At 43.1% G+C, this 12,308-nt stretch overlaps 1 protein-coding gene across 3 annotated transcripts in view; it reads left to right on the top strand.

The window, feature by feature from the left end:
• The window catches only part of SAP30BP (SAP30 binding protein), a 31,200-nt gene that overhangs the window by 4,685 nt on the left and 14,207 nt on the right, over positions 1-12,308 (top strand). The window lies entirely within an intron of this gene.

Genomic DNA, 12,308 nt, shown 5'->3' with positions numbered 1-12,308 from the left:
AAGGTAATCTCTCATTCTTACTTTTTTCTACTTCTGAATTTTTGCTGTGTGGCTGGTATGCGTGCTAGCAAGATGTTTCTGTAAAAGCTACTGGATTCAAAGGCATACAGTAAAAGAAGAATAGATGGGTTTTCCTTAAGAGAAATTTGGTGTACATCGCCACAACCTCTGTAGTAGGACCCTGTTGCAATTGGACGCGTTTGTCTCCTCTAAAAGGGCTCTAGTACTTCAGAGCAATGGAGAAGAGATCTGGTAAAGAGAGAAAGAAGAAAATCAGACTATAGTAGCTCTTGTCTGAGTAATGATGCATTGCAGAAATCTTACCACTTCTTTAATATGTTGCTGATGTTTCATGTTGGCTTGTTTAAAAAGCCCCTTGATTTCAGTGAGTACTATGCGCTACTGCCCAAGTGCGTTTTGCCCTTCTGAAGAAGAGCTACCCACGGCCATGGGGCAGTGTTTCAGCTTCAGTGGGGAAGTGAGCAACACTGAATGTATTAAAAGCACTTGGTATCTTCGGTACACTCTGCAGTAGCAATGCCGCAAGAACTGAAAATGTAAATTAAAGTAAAACTTCAAAAAATAAAAAAAATAAGGTAAAATGTAATTCCTGCCATCCTAGCATGACATGAAAGGTGAGGATTTGAGAGGATTAGAAGGGAGGCAAATGTGAACTTCAGCAGTTTCAGACTTCCATGTCATCCTTAATAGATGTCTTCATCCATAAGTGAAAAAGGCAATAGCCTCCTCTGGGCTTTTGGGTTTGTGGTTTTTTTTTTTTTAATTTTAGCTAAATAGCCAGCTGGCACATGTGGGAGAGGTAGAAGCACACCCTTGCTGCGCAGCTCACTGCAAGGCAGCCCCGTGCTGTGCTGGTAATAGAGCAGGCATGCTGCTCTGTGATATTCTGTGGGGCACCGAGGGAGCTGCACTAGCCATGCTGTTAAGAAATTCACTCGTGATGGGGGGAGATGGAACATCATTGTAAAAGTAGTTTTACTTGGAGCAGTTGCAAATGTTTCCTATCCCCCTTTTCCACCAAGTGGCAGTGTTCACCTCGTTCTTCCTCATTGCTTTGAGCTTGCAATATCTATGACAACTAGTAAGAGTTGTAGTTACTGTAAGTCCAAAGTGCAGCAAGGAGTGAGGCACTTGTGTTACCACGTTATAATCTTTCAGATAACTTTGTTTTGTTTTGTCCCAGCTGAGTGCTGTAGTTGTTCTTGCTCTATCAGTTTCATTGTAAGACATCCCAGACCTGGAAACATGTTTAAACAGGTATCACAGGCTGTGGTATATATTAAATATATATCTATATATTTGTACATGGCTGGGACTTTTCCAGGGTCTGAATCTGACTGTATGCAGCAGGTAGATCCTTTAAAATGCATGAATGAGATAAAACCATTGCAATTCATTGGTTAATTATAGTAATTTCAAGCCCTAAATATACATTCAACATATTTTTCTGGTGTTTTGCCTCTTTGTATGTATGGTGAATGAACTGCTTTGAGATTATATCTTGAATAATTGACCAGGACACTTGAGCCAGGTTGTGTGGAGAAGGAGTTTCCTTGTTGTTGGTGCATCCTGTGGTTAGGCCTCATTCTGCACTTGGTAGTACCAGATGCAAAACACCCAGAAGGTTCAGTTGGTGTCAGTTGTGGGTATACACGGAGGAGACTGAAAGTGGGGAATGATGTAAAAACTGTCTGATAAAGTGATGATGGGGAGAGTGGAATCTGGAGCCTGCCTCAAATAGTCCCACTGGGGAGATATTTTTCTACCCCACCTACGGTGTTTATATTTATCTTAGGTTTTTATCTTGATTCCAGGGAGTGTGCCCTTGTTGACCCTCACGAAGGTGCATCTGTCTGTCTGTGCAGCCCTTGTTCCTCACTAGAGGTGGAGTCAGTATAAAGGGCTGGATGGGACTGCAATTTTTCTGTGTTTTTTCTGCTCAGTAGCAAGTCACAATAAGCTTTTCAAGTTCAAACACCGTGATATCAAACTGTTGTTTTCTGTCTACCCTCAGAGAGATAGGTGGACACTTTCTATACACCTGTTTGGGGGAAAGGGTGCGCTGGCAGTAGAAGAATATTTAAGCTTCATCAGTCATCTGAAAGCATTTTTCCAGAGCAGACTTCTGGCCCATGGGATTCTCTGTTACTGAGCACCTGTGAACCGGTCCCAAACACTGTGTGCTTGCAGCAGAAAGCAGATCCTCCTCTTTAAGTAGCAAAGTCAGATACGTCACATCCTGCAACTGCGTTTTGAAGTGCTTGAGGCACTTGTGGAAAACTGGAGATTCAAATCTAGGTAAAAGTAATTGCTCTTTTAAATTTCACTCTGGATGGATGTGCTCAGGCTCTGGAACAGGACATGTTTGTTAGTGACCAAAATCAATTTAGGGGTCCCTGCTTTTAAGTGAGTAGTCACCAATTGTAAACAAGCATCTGTCTTAAAAGAACTTCAGAAACAAAGCCTCCTGCTTAGAAGGGAAAAGTGGTCAACAGAAGGAGTTGGCAAAGGTGTGCTTCTAAAAAAAATGGAATCCCACAACCTGGATGGGTTCTTTGTGTCTTTTCCTAAGATGATGGTGCCATGGGTACAAAATGAAGGATGTTGTGGAAATGAGTTTGAAATTTGGTGTTCTGCTGGCAGTGTTGGTTTGGTATAATGAGGGTTAACGGGCTGTGTAGTGAGTGTGAGTTGCTTGGGCTCTTGCCAGCAGCTGGCTATAGTTACAGTCTTGATGCAGTAACAAGATACAAGCCTTCAGAGCTCACTAAATGGACCAGCCCTGCAGGAAGAAGGAAAATGAACCTTAAATGAAATACTGACCTTGCACTGCGAGTCTCACCTGAGGGGTTCTGTACTTCACATCATAGGGCTGGATGAAGAACAGCTTGCAAGGACAGAGCCCAGCCCTGCAGCTTGGCTCACTGGAGTTTTCACAGGGGGAAATCATTAACTCTTGAGCCTTGATTGTGGTATCAGGACTAGCCAGCGCAGGGAAGGGGATAAATACTGCCACTCCCTTGGCAAGTGAATGCCTGACACATGGCAACAGTTTTTCAAAGCAGGTGGCTACTTTGATGTTTTCCTTTTCTGGTTTTGTTTTAAGGGTCCCCTCTGCATCCTTGTGGCATTGTTATGTTTAGCTTTTATTGATCCAGCATACCTGTAAAGTAATTTTACTGTGTTATGATGCGTAGGTGTGTACTAATACTTAGAGACTTTTGATTGCAATGTTTATCTTGCCTGCCCATTAACATGTTTGTTTAAATACCAAAATTATCTTGATTTCAAGTAAAAGCGGTAAGTGCTAAGAACCAGTAAATGGGGGTGTGTGCAGTAATGTAATCCCTGTAATTAACTCTTATTTTGATAAGGCATATTAATTTTTCTGAATTCAAGATACATTCATCAAGCCAGATTCTCAAAAGATGCCTGAACCTACTCAGTAACTTTCACCTCAAGTTATAACTCTTTTGCTCCAAAGAAGGGGAGAAAGTGAGTTTGGGAAAAGTTGTATCGTTAAAGCACTGCTGTTCCATTTAGGTATTCCACAGCAAGCTGTATAGAAGGAGCTGGCATTAGTAAGCTTTAGAAAATAATTTGAATCTTTTACTTTGGCAGTGGCAAATTATGAAGGTTGCTTAGGAAATACTAGCCCTTAATGCTTTCAGTTGTTGAGACGAGGTCTTAAAAATTCTTAGACTATGTTATAGGTCATATAACTGAAGAACACGTATTAAAGCTGCTGTTCCACCCAAAACCAGTGCACTCTGCCGTGGCTGAAGTGACTGTGTATTAGTCTAATTGCAGGGGCTGGATTTGGTAGGATATGACTGGTTTGTAAGTCTGTTATAGAAAGGCGCTCCCAGTGTCTCATCAGAAACAAAAAAATATTTCATGTTCTTCTTTTTCTGCCCCGCCCCCCCCTCCTGGCTTGTTGGTGCTATCTGGGTTAGTACTGGCCTCTGATGGGCAGAACTGGCAAAAGAGCAGCTGTATTTAAAAAATGGCCTTGTGTTCTGCATGGCTGTGCTGCGTTCCTCTTTGTAAGCACTTTCAACGTGTGAACTGTGCAGTTTCCAGGGCTAGGGTTAAGGTTAGATCTCCGGTGGTTTTTCCCACTCCCTCTGTTGCCTGTGAGCACAGCCTGAAGGTGCCAGTGATAAGCGCTGCCACCTCGGATTCATTTTTTTCTGTTTTCTAGCTTCCTTTTAATATAATTATGTAAAATGCTGTCTGCGCTTCCAACTCCGCATATTTTTCCCTCGTTTTAGGTTTAGCACGCTGTTTTCCAGCGCTCTGCTGAGGGAACCAGTGAGTTTGGCAGTTTAGCAGCCAGCATTACACGCAGAGAGCCTTTAGGGGGAGTGGAGTGAACTCGGCTCCTAATGCTGTTCCCCACGCTATTACAGTGAGTGCTCAGACATTAAAACAGCTGATACCTGGTTCCTATTTTTTAACTAGGTGGTTGACCTATTGCCAGAGAGTATCAGCAGCGGTTAAACAGTATTGCATGCAGGAAACGAACGGGCATTCGGCATCTTTGATTATTTTGCCCCTTGCCCCATGTACTTCAGTGTCTCCAGCTCTGTCTACCTGAGAGGGAGGTAGATCACAGCATTGTTGGTCTCTGAAGCTCGTTTACCTACTTTATAGCTGCTGGCTTCAATCCAGCTCTTGAGCTGTTTGGAAGATGAGACATGTCCACGGACATGCTCGTTCCTTCCTCCCCGCCAGGCATACATGCTGTGGCAGACTCTTCACTCCCTGCAGTACTAAATACCACAGATTATTGACACAGGTGTGGCTTGCCTTTCTCCAAAGGAAGAGCCAGGCTTTTTCTGTTTGTCTTTAAACTTGAAGAAAAGTCCTTTTTGGAGCTGCTTCCCCTTGCATATTTCACCTGATAAAGGTCTAAGTTCTTCAAGTCCAGTTCTGTTGTTGCAATTATTTCTGTCTGCTGTACTGAAATAGGCTGTTCTGAATTTGCATGTTGGTGCATGTCAGAGTGAGAGTCTGAACAGTCAGCACAGATGGAGGATTGCCTCAAATACCAACACATATCTGAAAATAGCTTCCCCATTTTGGGTACAGAAGGACCAAAATCTGCAAAAACTCTGTAGGATCCATTCATGAAGGAGCGCATATCCCAGGGAGGATACTTGCTTTTACACCTTGCCAGTACTCCAAACCATGCAGAAGAATTTTTAGTGCTATGTACTAGGGAAGAAAATCTTCTGCAAGAAGTTAATTGTCAGGTTTCCTGAGCCTTTCCTTTGCTGCTGTGAGGCTTAAGATTTCTCTCAGCCCAGCTTCGCCTTCTACTTGATTCTGCACTACAACAATCAATAAAAAAAATAAAATCATCAAAGTAGCTTGACACCTCAAGCTCTGAATTCCTGTTTGACTGTAGGAAGCAAAAGTGACTTGAAAGCAGAATTTAGGGGCTCTGCAGAGCGCGGTGGCTTCTGGTGGAGACTGCTGGGAGCTGTGCTCGGAGCGTGGCAGCTGTTAACTGCTGGTGGGCTCCCGCAGGCGGTGCAATCTTCCGTGCAGGCTGGTTTGCACATTTACACCACTGTGCTGTGGTTGGTGTCTGTGCCGAGGAGAGGCTGTACTCTGTGGTCTTGTACAGCACGTGCACAGGGTGACCTGCAGATGTTGAACTTGGAGGGCCCCTAACATCAGAGGCGGAGGAGGAGAGAGAGGAAGCAGGTAGCTTTTGGACCGGGGTGCTGTCGTAAGGCAGATGTTATTAGCTGTACCTCCAATTGGAAAGCGACAGTTCTGGCACACAGTTCCTTGGCTGGAAATAATCTTTGTCAAATATTGAGATAGCATATGTCAGGTGAATGGAATCAAGTTTCAGAGAAGCTATTTAAAGGCTTTCATGCTATGAATGCTTCCCTTCTAAAGCGTTTGCTCACTGAAATGTTTTGCCAGATCTTGGTTGGGGGTTTTCAGGGTTTTTTCAATGAAATTGAAATTAAATTAAGGTGGATTTTTAGACTTAAAAAGTAAAAGGTGGTGTCAGCTACCCATGTTCCTTGTTTTGATAAGATGCTTAAGGAATGTCTCAGGAGTTGACTCTTTCCTGACTTGTTCTTCCTTCCTTTTTTGTCTGTGACAGTAGTATCTCAAAATAGGTAGGTTTGTACAGACTGTATGTAAGTGTCACTGAAGGTGTATCTAGATCATGGTCCCTACAGTTTTTCCTTCAGTTTCTTACCCTGTACTGGGCACTTTGCCTGGAGCTGTGTATTGGAGCTGGCAAACAGGATATGGCTGTAGGAAATAAGCTTGTTCCAAGCTTTCTCTTGGGATTCTCCTCTCTCACAATACAAGAAAAAAAAAAGGGGGGGGGGGGGGGCAGGGGGCAAGAGGAATGAAAGCACTGTACTTCTGTTCCCTTGCGTTCTCTTCCCCAGACTCTGAATACACTTGACATGCACTCTGCTGCCCACCGCCTGGTAGCACACCATCAGGCAGACCTGGTGAGCAAGAAATGAAGTAGTTCTTGTCATGAACTTTTAATATTAAATGAGAAGTTTCTGGTCTTCTCTTCCCATAAGCACTTCTGATGTTTATAGAAAAGCAAGAACATCATTGCTAGCATGTTCCTTTAGGAAAAAAAAAAAGAAAAAGGAAGGGCAAAAAAGCACATGATCCAGGGTTTGGAGAGGTCTTTCTCCTGCTGCCTGCATGTAAACATTTCACCTGCTTGTTCTGGCAAGGCCATCTTCACTGTCAGCTTAGATAACTCTTCTAACAATTTATGCTAAGTTACAGATTTTTTTTTTACATCATACTCAGCAAAATGAGGCTTTTGATACATTAGGACTCCAGGAGATCATCTGAATTCTAGAGAGGGAGGAAAAATTACAAAAACTTATTGCTGGCGCTTGCTCAGACGAGAGAAATCCACTGTAACAACTATTGCAGCAGCGTCCACTGGCTACTAGTGGAAGGCCTGCACTGAAAAATTCTCTGCATTAATATCTTCAAATAGTCCACTAGCATGACAACAGTGTGACTGGTCTATATGTTTTGTGGCTGTCAATCTAAATCAGTGTTAAATTTCTGTATGTGCAAGCAATTGGGTGAAAGAGTTGGGGGAGAGAAGAAATTCTGGAATTCAAGAGCGTTCTCTGGAAAAAAAGAGAAAATGTTGAGGGGTACTGTGGAAGCTTCCTAGCTACTTTTTTTAATATCAACAGGAAGTCAGCGGAAAAATGAAGCTGTAGGGCCAAGTTGGCTGCCAGTCTGGGAACACAGTTGAGCGGTGGCAAATCTGGCATCAGCTTCTCCACTTCTTACAATTTGCATCTTACTTAAAGCCATCAGTTTCTGGTTTTGTATCTTTTCTGCCTTCTTGTTCAACTATCTTCTCTTGTAGTTTGAATTAACATATGCAACTGCTTCTATGAGAAATTGCTAGTTGAATTTGTACCTTTTGGCGACAGTTAATGCCAACCGTTATGTTCGATGTGAGCTTTGTACTGGGTTTATGGATCTTGTTTCAGGAAGGATTTAGTGAGCATTGTTGTAAGTCAGTCCATTCTTTCCATTAAATAAAGCTGGAAAGACTTGCCCAGAACAAACTTGAATTCATCAGTCTCAGATTCATATTGTTTTTGCTTCCTTCCTTTAATCTCTGTTCCACGCTGTGAGGATTGTGTTTAGTTGTTTTTATTTTCCATGAACCTGAGCAAAGACTTTCTTATGTAACTGAATGGAAACACTCTAAACTGAAAAAATGGTCCTTATTTTGCCTCAGTAAGGTGAAATCTTAAGCCAAAATGCAGCACTTCCCTTATGTGTGTACATACACACACACCCCCCGCCCTTCAACTTGCTCTTCTGTAACTGATTATGATACATAAAAGCTGAGCCATCAAGCTGGGGTGATACCAGTCAGGCTCTTGCAGGCGGCGTCATCTTGCCCAGGACTTGAAGAAAGCATTTGTCTTGGGGAAGTAGAAAAAAATGGAAAACCTTTTCCTGGATGCATACAGGAAGAGCAATAGAGTAACTGTTTTCTGCTATTGGTGAGCTGATGTACAGATTTGCCCTTAGAAGCACAGAAACTGTGACTTGTTAGTGGTCCGGTTAGATGTTAAAAACTGATTTTTTTTTTTCTTGTTTTTTTTAATACTTTGTCCTTGCCTGTAGCAGTTAGCACTCCTTAGAGGCTGCCCTTTGTTAGTCTCTGAATCAGGGGAAAGGCGTCTGCCTCCTGCTTCTCTTACTGTCTTTCAGTCCTCTTCCAACTTGGCTCTGAACCACCATGGCATCCCTTGATTCCTTTCAGTGGGTCTGCTGGAGCAAGGCCGTCTGGCTTTAGGCCCTTAAACAGCTGATCTTGTGAGATCTAGGCTGCAGTGTAGATAGCAGCCAGAAAACCAATTTGCTGAGTGCATGAGAAGAACGAAGTGCAGTGCTGCTTTTTTTTAACTCTAGCCATTCTTAGACGTCATCATGTAATACTAAATGGGATACAATGACTAGAGGGAAGAATGAACACAAGACACATGTTTTGCCTGAGTTTTGTATTTCCACGATGGTAGACGGAATTTTCAGCATAACTAATGTGTCCAGCATGACTTTGTACAAGTAGTGAGAGACTGGCTGCAAAAGCAAATTCAGAGATGCTCCTGTACAGCCTTTCAGAGTTCAGGCTTGTGAAAACTGGGCAGTATTGGAAGGTGCCACTAGTGAAGTCTTAACTTTGTTATTTTTTGAAAGTGATGAAGATCCAAATGGAAATGAACCCATTAAATGATGCCTGTAGCTGTGGGATACTTGAAGGCTCTAATAGCTTTCCTATATTTACTCTGATAGAGAAATTTGATAAAATCCCTTCTGTTTGGAACCACTCATCCATTTGATTCTGTGCTCTTCATGTGAGATACTGATACATAGCGCGGTGGGTATTGATGATGTAGTAATCTACAAAAAGATCACCTTTCCCTGAATAGATTTAGGTAACTTCCCTACTTAAAATTGTTACCTTCCAAATTTTCCATTGTTTAAATGCCTTGGAATTCCTTTAGAAATCTCTTATCCATGTCTAAATATTTCTTCCCCTTCACAACCAAAAGATAGCGACTGAGCAGTATTTATTGTACCTTGTTTCTCCACTCGGTGATTCTCCATTTCATTCAACTTTATATTAGATTAGATAGGCAAAATTATTTTTTTTAAAATGCTGTCTTTTCTAATCAGTTTATCGTATTCAGTGTGTCTCGCAGGCTTAAATTAGCCTAAGGGAATGTAGGACAGTTCTTGTTGGGTGATTACTGAAGGTTTTTAGGCTGTTCTTAAGTTCTGGATCTTCAGTAGATACTCAGAGGCTTGGACAAGACTTCTTGAACCTCTGATCTGCCAAACTATACGTCTTTGGTCAAGTTGTTGATACTTGCCTTGCCACAGTGTTAGAAAGTAGACTGAGCAAATATGAACAAGCACTGTAGGAGGAGTCGGTCATCCCTTTGTTTTCTGAAGGCATTTAAGAGGCTTGAATGTAGTCCGACTTAATGAAAAGCTGTGTTGATGTCTTCGGCTTGTTAATGATGGAGCAGTGGGTGTAGGTACGCAGTAATTCATCAGTAAGCAAAATTCATATCCTCTGGGCAGTGAGGTGTGGCTGTATATTAGGGAACTTGTTTTCTTTTGCTTGGTGTAGCTCTGGAGTTTCTGATGTCTTGGCTATGGCCTGAGGATGTGGAGACTAGACTTGCTAGAGCGGCTGTGGTGGAATGGGTGTAGGCGATCAGGCCGGGTAAATACACAGTGGCAGCCTGATAGGACTGGCTTTCTTTAGCCTGTTATAAATGGGGCAGACTCTAGGATTAAAAGATGCAAATTAAAGAACAAACTTACTTCTGGTGAAAGCAAACTTACTGATGATTCTGGAAATTCATAAAACATACTGTTTGATGCATCTGACACTTTAGAGATATTTGTCTAATGTAAGGTACATAACAGGAGAGGTTTTGGCCATGAAATTATCTTTTGGAATATTAGTTTCCATTTCCTGATAATTGTGTGCTACACTTGGTGCTGGCTACAAACAGCAACAGGAGACTTGAAAATGGGCTTCTGAAAACTTCAGAAATACAGCAAATACCCTTGCAACCCTGTTAACTGGCCACATAAGAGGACAGCCTTCCTAAGGGCATTTAACACATGTCTGAAGCACATGAATTTTATTGTGCCACTGGGTTGCTTAAGTGCCTGCTTGGCAATGTTGGGCACGGGGGATTTTTTTTCTCTCGCCTTTGTGTTCTTGGATGGCGAGAGGACAAGTGGGCAGAAGAAGGTGGGAGGGATAATGGAATAATAAATACAGTGCTGGGTAAGAGGAAAGATCAAGAGGTGCTCAGGGATGTAGCCAGTCTCTTCCTCTTCCCTCTCAGTCCACTTAAAACAAAACTTTCAAAAGATAAGAGTGCAGGATGTAATTCAGTTGAGGTTGGACCAAAGCAGCTCCCTCCTTTCACCTCCACAAACATTTGCTTGTTGTCGCAAACCAAGGCGAGAAATACTTTTACACATCTAGCAAGTTCTCCCGCGAAGGGAATAACGCAGCCTTCTGACCACATGTGTTTACTGCCTCATGAGTCATTGTACGTTGCCTGGACATACGCTTACCTTGTGTCTGTAGCTCTGAACTTCTCCAGCCTGCATACTAATCTGAATTTGTCCTCACAACCTGTTAGGCACCGCCGAATTGCCCCCACCTCTCTGGAGGCAAACTGAGGCTCACCACGTTAACGCCACGTCCACGTGGTTGAGGCTCACCACGTTAACGCTGTGTCTGCGTAGGTGTGTGGAGAACATGGCCTGGATTCCTGTCCAATGCTCTTGCCAGAGAGCTCCTTCTCTTGGCATAAGTTTTCTGCTTTGAAATGTCATGCTTCTGTTTTTTCATTTTTTTCTGCTTGTGCTGTTCTTTCTGAAGACCCTGGGAGAAGACGTATTAATGTGCTACACCGAGTGCATTAGCTTAGAGGGGTTGGAGCTGTTACACTACAGTCCATCTCACAAAGGGGCCTGGGGCCTCGCCAGCTGGCCAGTGAGAAGATGCATGTTCCTTCGTGTACTACTTTTTTTTTTTTTCTAAAATAGCTTTAGTGTTGTATTTTTGTGATCCAAGTGTACTTACAGAGAAACAGTGCTTTTTTTATTTTTTTCATGAATGGCTATAAAAAGTGCCCTGTAACAGTTAGTACCACACAAAGAATTTGTTTTTCTACTTTCAGAGGGCTCTGGCTTCTCTGGAAATTGGTGGGTTTTCACAGTGAATTTGGCACAGCCTGTTCCCAGATCTGGCTTGGTGACCTTGCTGCTTTCTCCTCACCTTATGTATCTCTCACCTGATTGGAAATGGAGTAAAGGAGGGGGTTTAGAGAGTGGTTACTAAGCAGCAAGGAGGCAGCATTATGTCTGTGTCAGGTTGAATGAATAGCTTCAGTGTTTGGAGGCACTGAGGAATTTTGGACGCACAGTCCAGTGAGTCACAAAAGGTCTTTGGGAGGGAGGCAGGGGGGAGAGGGCAATGTTGGATACAGCTGATACTGTTTCAGAAACTTTCTTTGTGCTGAACTTGATATCACTTGTGACTCTCCTGGGGTCTCTCAGAAGCACCAAAGTATTTGCACATTGGTCTCAATATGGTGAAAGCATATTTAAGAATGTCTTATCCTACATCACACCTCCTGCTCAGCAGACTCCGCAACTGAAGCGGGCTTAATTTATATAACTAAGGAGGGATTAGCTGTGTTGAGGAGATCTCCAAACAGAGCATTACAAACCAGTGGAGGTTGCCCTTGAGTTTCTGGTAGAGCAGATCAGCTGTATCACTCCTGGAAAGTAGCAGCCAAGAGAGAATTGACAGTGAGAGCGTTCTTCCAAGATGGGAATACACGATCTGCATCACCACCACGCTCCCTGGCATTTTGATTGGTAGAGGGTTTATCAGCCAAAGCCCTGAAGGGCACAAATGCAGAAGTACATTCTGGCACCACGCACAACTGGCAAACCTCTGCAGCCCAGGACCATGCAGAGCCCTGGGTCTCTAAAGAGAGGCCGATCAGATGCTGCTCTGAAGCCGTCACGCTCTGCCACTGGTTCTGGGAGAATTTCAGCCGTTTTCATGTTACTCTGGGGAATGCATCCTGCTGGCCCTGCTTGGAGGACTGCAAGTTGCCCAGGCCTGTGGTAGCCATTCCCAGGGCTTAAGTAGTTTTCTGTGGGCTGGATCAAGCTTGTATTTAGCTAGCTAT

This window comes from Strix uralensis, chromosome 19 (assembly GCF_047716275.1).
Source record: "Strix uralensis isolate ZFMK-TIS-50842 chromosome 19, bStrUra1, whole genome shotgun sequence".
Lineage (NCBI taxonomy): Eukaryota > Metazoa > Chordata > Aves > Strigiformes > Strigidae > Strix > Strix uralensis.
Note: the sequence above shows the minus strand (reverse complement) of the source record. Positions and strands in the feature narration are given on the sequence as shown.